Here is a 9,199-nt window from a genome sequence, read left to right on the forward strand (position 1 = left end):
GCCAATTAGCACAAATGGTAAGTTCCGACAGTGCCTACAAGTGTGCCTACTGGCCGCTAAATGGCAATACCGGTTTCATATGTATACACCTGGTATATGCAAGAATTATTCGAAGTTATGATCAGTGAAGATTTGCGAAAATGCTGCGAAAATATACTTATTCGACTGAGTGGTAATCCTCTTTATATTTGTGAATCAACACAGAAAAATGTTCGAACCTGAAACGAACGTAGGCAGTGCAGAATTACTGGATCTTGTTGTTACGACATTTGCACGTATTTTAAAAATAAGAAGCCAGATTGGGAGAAAAAATCTATTAATTATTTTTATACAAAGACATTTAGAAATAGTGAGATGAAACATGGAGTCGAAAATGAACTACACGCGTGCAAAGCCTACGGAAAACAGTGTAATGCAAAAGTAAAAGAGTTTGGTTTAATAGTTCCCTTGAAAAATTCTTGGCTAGGACATTCGCCAGATTCGGTCACATTCACAGAAGACGGAAAACCAGACAAATTAATAGAGATTAAATGTCCACATCTTGGAAAGGAGAAAACTATTAAAGAAGTTATCAAAACTTTAAAGTACATTAATCAATTTAATCTTGCTCTTAAACGGAAGGATAAATATTACGGTCAAGTACAATTAGGCATGTTGGTTCTTAATGTAAAAAAAACAGACTTTGTTATTTGCGCTTCATGTGATGGTAGCATTAAGGTTATATCGGTCGAGATCGATCCTAAGTGTCTAGTTGAAATGCTTCCAGCCCTAAAAAATTCATTTTTTAAAAATATGATCCATTATGTATGTATTTATGAAGGATTGTAAAATAAAGAGACTTATATAACAGAAGCAATGTTATTATCTTAAATTCTTTTTTATTTATAATATTTAGACTTGAGTAAATTAATTTAAAAATAAAAATGTACTAATCGTGAAATTCAACTTCGATGTTATCGTTCTCTTGTGCTGGCATTAAATTCAAATCAGTGTGAATAAATTTTGTAATCGTCCAAAATTAACGTACTTAGATTTACGATTGCACATAAAATTATTATTATTCTAACACTTTGAAAATAAGGAAGTTGGCATTTTAGAGCAAAGTGTTGCGAACACTTTAATCCGTTGATTTCCTCGTTCCACTTGAACCCTCGCACTAGCAATGTGGAAATTATCTAAAGCTTCTGCCTCCGAAAACTGCGATTTATTTCGTAAGAACAGTGGCCTAAATAATTTTAGTCCGTTCTCTCTACACACATCATCAATAAGAAAACCTTTGTCCAACATAATTCTTTGCTTCCTGACAATTTCTTTCTCGTCTTCTCCGAACATTTCTATCAATACACTTTGTTCAAATATGGCCTTATCCGAAGCTTTACCACCATAACATTTGCTTACGAAATCCATTCAATTGTGTTAAATGGGTTTCAAAGGTTTCTGAATTGTGTCTCTGTCACTTGAATTGCAGATTGCCAGTGATTGTTTTTTTAAAGACTGTTACTCGTTATAATTTTTTTGACTAAGTTATATGCCGCAAAAAGCCTTTACAATATCTAGAACTGAAATAGCAAAAGGAATATAGTAGCCTTGCGCATGATTTCTTTTAATTTTTCGATAATTTCGCAATTTGCCAAATGGTGTGAACTATGATAGCTCAACCTTACAAAATTCGGTCTCATTCAAAAAGAGGGAAACCGATTCAATATGAATTTGGTTGAAATGTTCATTGCAGTACATGGCAGATTCGAAGCTGATTGAAAAAATGACCGATTCACATAGTCGCAAACCGATTCAGTTTTAACTTTCTGAATCTGCAAATGACAGATACGCAATTCACACAGTCTTCTTTTCAATGCTTTATTTTTCTCCTGGGTACTTTTGTAAAAGGAGTATGCTGCCAGTTGCTAACATAATTTCTTTGGTTTTTGACTTTCAATTTCGGTACAATCTAGTACAATCCGAGTCTCTTTGAATTCTTCGAAGCATGTTGGCATATTTCTTGAAACATCTTCAGTTGATAGACAAACAATGGCATTTTTTAATGCCAAATTTAGCATATCAATCATTTGCAAAAAAATCGTTTGACAGTACCGTTCAGAGCAAGATCTAAACAATACTGTTAAAAATGCATAGCTAAAATTATGTTTTAATTTCATAAAACACATCATACTTCTCTCGCGAATAGTCAATTTTGAGACGTAATATTGAAATCGGGGTTTCATAATCTCTGCAATTTTGATTAGATTATCTAAGACAATCATTTTTTCAATACCAGTTGTAGTGCTGAGTTCCTTATCAGTTTTTATAGAGTCACAAAAACTGCAAGAGTCCTGTAGATTGCCACTTTTAACATTAACTCCTACATTTGAAGTTACCGTAAACGAGTTACCAGCCTGAACTTCTACATCAGTAGTTCGTGTGAAAGACTCACCAACCTTCACCCCTACGTCTACAAACTTAGGACTCTGACAAGATGTAAACCGAGAAATAAATGGTGAATTATCCACAATATCGTGATCCCAAATAATATCTTTTTTGATGCAAACTCCTGATAAATTGGATTTTTGTTTTTAACAGGAGTTTGCTTCAATTTGATTATTGGGCGTGAAATAGGATTTTTAATTTGGATTTTAATCTAATTTCAATTTCTTACGTTTTAATATCATTTTTGCAAATTCCAACATTATCAGCAATCTCGGCAGCATAATTTCGGCCCAAAGATTTTCTTAAGGGGTCGTTATTGCGTTCATGAGATAATTTCATCTGCCGATCTTCGGCCCTTCTCATTCTTTCGTCAATTTCCAAATTTTTTATTTGCTGACGTTTTCTTGGTATCCACGGTTGAAGCAAGTAGATTTTGAGATGGGATGGCCGTTTTCAAAAATATTTTCCGTTTGGAAGGTACAGATGTCTCTATAACCCAATATCAATTTTTAGAATAAGCTGTTTAAAAAATTATTCATTATTTCCCGATTAATATTTTATAGCGTCTTAACTTCAGCTTGGATAAAAATAATAAAAAAGGAAAAATCCTGAAAGATCCTTATTAGTCCGATTCCATTTCAAACCATGCACAGGTCCCGTTTAGGATGTCGGAATAAATAAACGCTTTTTTTTAGGTAAACCATTTTTTCAGCAAGAAAAGTTTTTTTTATAAGAAAAACAGAATTCAATTTTTGCGTGAGCTTCTAATAAAAAGGGTGAGTGTGAAGAGTACACATTACAAAACATTAAAATAAATTATAATTTATTGGAAAATAATTAAGTTCTCTGGAAATCGTGTACTCATGTGAAAATATGTTTAACGGATATTTTTTCAAAAGCGAAAAAAATCTACATAGTACAAGCGAAGATATCGAGAGCAGAGGCCGCAATGAATAAAACAGTAAATATTTAGTCGATAGAATGTAACTTTTTAAGAAGTATAAAGTATTCTTTTCTATACATTTTAATTTCAAAGTACTTTGTATTCTTAATCTTTATTCTTCTTTTTAGCAGTTTACAAAAAAAATAAAAGTTTAGATTTTTTGACAAATAAAAATTCCTTTCGAAAGAATGGTTTACATTAAAAAAGAATTTATAAGAAATGTACTACACATTATCAGCAATATTTCTTAAAAAAATAAAGGTCTAAAACGTGAACTTTTTCAGAAAATCCACTTTTAATATTTTCCGAAAAGTAGCAAAACAAAAAATTTTTCGTTTTTCGACAGATATTTTCAAATGGAAGGTTAACTTAATTATTTCCTCATTCGTAAGATACATTTTTTTCGGCTAAAGTACTAAATACATATCTCTTTATTTTTATTGTAGAAGGATATTTTAATGGTAAAGTTATTCTGACACCCTAACCTGGGCCTCTTTGCATAATTTAAAAAAAAATCGGTCATCATTAACTAAAAACAAGATGTTGCTCTTTTAAGGTTAAGGTTCTTCACAAATATTTTTAAAACATGAAATATAATTATTGTGTGCATTTTATGAATAATTTAAAATGTTATCATTTATAAGAACTTTAATTTATTTCAGCTTGCAATAAAGAATACTTACTTGAGCAGAAAAAATCTTCGCTTTTAAAATACAAGGGACAAGCAACCATGGTATCATCCCAATAATCGACACATCTAGACACTTTTAAAATATAATTTTTTTTTGCCGCGTGAAAAATGTAATGCATCATTGAAAATAACCTTAAAATTGTGTATGAAAAAAATTCTCTTCAGAAATTGCGTAGCATAAATTTCATGAAGTCATTAAGAATATTCTGCAAACATCGCACAAACCATTACAGCTGTATAATATCAGTAAGGTCTCTACTGCAAATTCCTATATAGGATCTTATTTGGGAACCTACATAGCATGCTATATAGGATCCTACATCGGAACCTATGTGTTTCACCTATAGGAAATGACAGAGAATCATATAAATGATCCTATATAGGTTCCTGTATAGGATGCTATGCAGTTTCTTATATAGGAACCTATGTAGGAACCTAGAGAGACATATTAGGGAGTGTCATATACAGGCACCATATAGGATCCTATATCATTTCGTATAGGTGGCACATATAGGTAAAACATATAGGATCCTATGTAGGTTCCTATATAGGATCCTCTATAAGAACCTATATAAGAATTTTTGGCAGAGGTAGATTTTTATGGTCTCTAAATTAAATTAGTTAGCTAGAAAGCAATATATCATCATCGATTTCTATAAACTATATTAACTTTTCAATATTTTTAATTTTCTATATCACTAAGTTTTGATTTAAGAGTTCCAGAAAGTAGAAAGTGACAATTGTTCGCACCGTTTTATCCGACTTAAGATAAATAATATCCCTGAGATTTACATTTTTATACAATATACACTTTTACGCAGCTAATGAGAATATATCTAAAAAAATTCTTATCATAGTGTAAGAACCTAAAGTTGGTACAGAAAAGTTCAAAAATTGCACTATTGTTTGTACGCAGCTCATGAAAATATATATAAAAATTTTTCTATCACGGTGAAAGATTTTAAACATTTAAACTATCAATTCCATCGGCATCAGCCGGTAACGTTGTACACGAAAATAGGAACCCTGGCGGCCACTAAAAGAGGCTCTAGAGGGTTCGTATTTTCGTGTACAACGTTACCGGCTGATGCCGATGGAATTGATAATTGAAATATCTTTTTTTTACATTTTTTATTATTAAACTTTGTACTTTAACCTAGTTTTCTTTCGGCTCTTGCATTTCTTAAAGTTTGAGATCGATATTTTATGTATAAAAAAGTTCGAACGTTCAAAAATGTCGAAGTCCAGAAAAAAGATGACATAATTTTCAGTGAAGTTCCTACCAAAATGCAGTAGCTCAAAGTACTTTATTGTACTCTAATACATTTTCCAAAGTTTCAGCTCGATATTTTAATTACAAAAAAAGTTCTTAGGTTCAAAAAAATATTCAGTGAACTGATAAAGTGAGGTCGGTAATATAGGTATTTGGCTGCGTCACATGCCCATAAAACAAGAAATTTTAAAACATTTTTATTTCTTTTAACACTTGTATGTGTTTACTAAATTTTATACAGAATTAAGTTATCCTAATTCTTAACGTAACGAAACGATAGACTGTTATTGGTAGAACCTTTCGAGATCATCTCCAATTATAAAGTTTTAACAATTCATGTTTTTATAAGAGCGGCCAAAATAATGAAAAGCCAGTACCACAGAATCACAGATCATCTGAAGTCAATGCTCCCACTTTTGTGATATTTTTTTATTGCGCATGCGAGGCGTCAACAGCTGGATTGGTTTCCGTTGGTGCGCTTATTTGAAAATGATAAAATTTTTTTGTTTATAATTACATACAATAAATGATAATTGTAAAGTGTATAACGATATTAAAAATGATCTGAAATTCTTATTTGTGAAAAAAGGAATTCTTTCTTTAAATTTAAAATCGATTATTCATTTCTTCATTATTCATTATTCATTTCGGTATATAAACCAATCCAGTTGTTAATGCAACGCATACACAATACGAAAAAATCTCAAAATTAGGAACCCTTTCTCAAGTTGTAAAACGCATTACAAAACAAAAGAAATACGCCAGCCATTTAAAAATTTGAAGCAGAAAAATAAATGCATTTTCCTAAAAGAAGAAATAAATACGTGCATTATTATTTGATTCGCTATTTGCTATTTAACGGAAAGTCAGATACCAGTCAGAACACTATTTTTCTCAATTACAGTTTCTATTTGATAAAGAAAAAACGAACGCTACACTGCGAAAAATGATTAGTTGGGGCTACTACCTTTTTATTAGTAAAGCATTCATTGGTTATTACAACTATTCAGTTAGTAACACCGACTAATCAAATAGACGGCTTAGGAATCCGTCTATTTGATAATTCTCGTAACTAAATTAAGTTAGTAATATTTTAGTAGTCAGAGTTACTAATACTTCAGTCACCTATATCAATAATATATATATAAATAATGGGAAATATGAGAAGTACTAGAAAGTTTAGGGTTTGAGAATTATATCGAAGCTTTTACCGGTATGTATACGATATTGCGAAACCGAAAGAGTTTTATGGTAGGTCTTACTATAAATCCTAATCTACAGGGTACATCTGCAAATAAAAATATCCCAATGGGCTTGGGGACATATTTTTTTGGAACGCCTTATCAGCTGAACTGACATCAGAGTTCCTAAGACGTCCCAAAAAATATGCCCGTATGCCCAATGGGATCTTTTTAATTTCGATTTCCATAGTATAGTATAGTATAGTGTAGTGTAGTGTAGTGTAGTGTAGTGTAGCGTAGTGTAGTGTAGTGTAGTACAGTATAGTATAGTATAGTATAGTACAGTATGGTATAGTATAGTATAGTATAGTATAGCTGAGAAACTTAAGTAGTTAGTCTTCTTTATTAGATAGTAATGACAACTACTCGTGTTCCAACCAACAAAAATAGTTCTTACAACCAACTAATTAGCAGTACTATTATTTACTAACTAAAATAGTTGTCATAACAATTTTATTTGCTATTCCAACTAATCATTTTTTTCAGTGTAACAGCAAGCCGCTGAAATATAGGAATCGAAGAAGTCGCCGATAGTCGATATTAATATCAAAAGTATCTATACCTCGATACATCGGCGATAGTATCGCCCATCCCTAATTTGGGACACGACAAGGTAGCTGCTTAGGGCTCGTCACGGAGTAATACTAAGGAGACCGATCATGTTGTACAAAGCGTCTCGAGTTTTGACTGCGGTAACTGTACATTTACTGCCAGAATTAGTTGTTTAAACCCAATGCTCACAAGGAAGGGGACATGTGCACTGTGATATGCTATCTCCTTTCCTCCCGCAAGAAACGTGCGAGTGAGTGCCGTGTTGAATGGCAACTAAAAATTGAGGTTATGTTCCTGTAAATATTGTCAATTGAGTTTGTCTCCTTCCTTGTAAGCATCTGGTTTAAACGCAGTAAATGTACAGTTACCGCAGTCAGAACGTATGTACGGAGATTGATCTCCTTATTATTACTCCGCGGGGCTCGTTCAAGGACCCACGTAACGGCGCGTGCACCACTACCATCGAATGAGCTACGCACTGGGGGGATACGGTACTTGATTCCCGGAAGAAATTTATAAGAGCCATGATTCAGTGAGATCCGTGCCTTTGGAGAGTGAACCTATATTCCGTGGATCCGTACAATTAAATTTCACTACTACTGCATTGGAGCTCAGGTCTAGAACTTGCTTTCCGATGGCTTTAACAGATTCAGGGAACCCAAAAGATACGGTAAGCAAATTGTATACCGTTTTACAGCTAATTCCGAGTGGGATGAGGGAGGAGAGTACCGGTAGCATGGAAGGCGAGGCTTATCTCGCAACGAAGACACGGTTTTTACGACGCAAGGAACACGAGGATAGTTTTGACCTCGGCTCTCGTCCCGACGGAGGTAGCGTACTTTCGAAATGTGAAATTAAGGAGACAGAATGATAGTCAAAAATGATTTAAAAGCTCAGAAACTCATCCTTGGTGTGACGACTGTGTTTAAGGTAGGCGGACGTTATATCCTTAATATTATAGTAAAAATAAAGATAACGATAAAAAATTTATAAATATTTTTTCTAGAGGTATTGAAGCCCTGAAAAAAGCTATGGAAACATTAAAAGTAGACAAAATAATAATAACAAGTATAGAAATTGGGCTCGATGACTTGCCTTGGCCCACAACTGAACAGATTTTGGTTCAAAGTTTCGCAAAAAGCGGAATCCGCATCACGGTCTGTTCTGGCGAAATTATATTCCCAAAAAGGTCTGATCGCGAAGAGATTGTAAGAGAATTCCATGAATTCGCTGTTGGGGGACACAAGGGAATTTCTGAAACCTATTGGCGAATCAGGGAAATACATAAAGATAGTGACAGAATTAGATGTATGGGAGCAGGCGACTAACGATGAGGCACACACGAATTCGTCTGGGAAACAAAAACTATTCTTTATTTATCAAACTACAAAGATAGAGCGACGCGCGAGAACGTCCGATCGAGCGGGCAAGTAGACTCAGAGTGCGGCAACGCCGTCGTGCTTCTCGAAGTGGCGCTGACGCGCATGCGCAATATACAAAAGAAATACGCCTGTATGCATAACTCCGACACTCCCTCACGTATTTATTTGGTATATGGTTTCTTTGTCTGTTTTTTTTATTTAATACAACAAATGAATTAATTAATCTTATCTTTGCTTATGTCTACTGTAATTATTAAACTCAATCTAATCAAAAATAAAATGAACATGGAGATGAAATCTCAATCTTGTAGTTAATCTAACTTTAAAAGTAAGCTATTGCAAGGGGTCTGGTGTGCAAAAGAACATGTATGCCGTTTTCCACTCGCACCAGTAGTAAGTTTCACCGGAGACGGTAGTGGCCCAAGTCCTGCCTTGGTCGTCGATCATATACTTCACACCGTCTTCTCGGTAGCTGGTAGGAGGCTGCAGGTTATTGTGATGAGAATCAAAGACAGTAGCTAAACACCGAATTTATATATTAAGTATTAACTTGGCCAGGTTTTCGTGAGTCAAGAAGGGCAGTGGTTTCGTAAATACCAGGTGTCTACATATGAAACCGGTATTTTTTCAAGAAAAAAACACATTTATTTCAAGAGAATGATAACAAATATTTTATTCAAAGTATGCGCCCTC

General features: G+C 33.6%; 1 protein-coding gene across 9 annotated transcripts in view; it reads left to right on the forward strand.

The window, feature by feature from the left end:
• The window catches only part of LOC117179929, a 1,200,486-nt gene that overhangs the window by 32,632 nt on the left and 1,158,655 nt on the right, over positions 1-9,199 (forward strand). For 5 of the 9 annotated variants that reach the window (XR_004467971.1, XM_033372159.1, XM_033372160.1 and 2 more), the window contains exons 2-3: positions 7,059-7,185; positions 7,556-8,054. The gene's annotated coding sequence lies outside the window, so the exon portion shown is untranslated. The remainder of the gene's footprint in view (positions 1-7,058; positions 7,186-7,555; positions 8,055-9,199) is intronic. The other 4 variants (XM_033372155.1, XM_033372156.1, XM_033372157.1 and 1 more) reach the window with 4 other exon arrangements.

The sequence above is a fragment of the Belonocnema kinseyi genome, chromosome 9 (genome assembly GCF_010883055.1).
Source record: "Belonocnema kinseyi isolate 2016_QV_RU_SX_M_011 chromosome 9, B_treatae_v1, whole genome shotgun sequence".
Lineage (NCBI taxonomy): Eukaryota > Metazoa > Arthropoda > Insecta > Hymenoptera > Cynipidae > Belonocnema > Belonocnema kinseyi.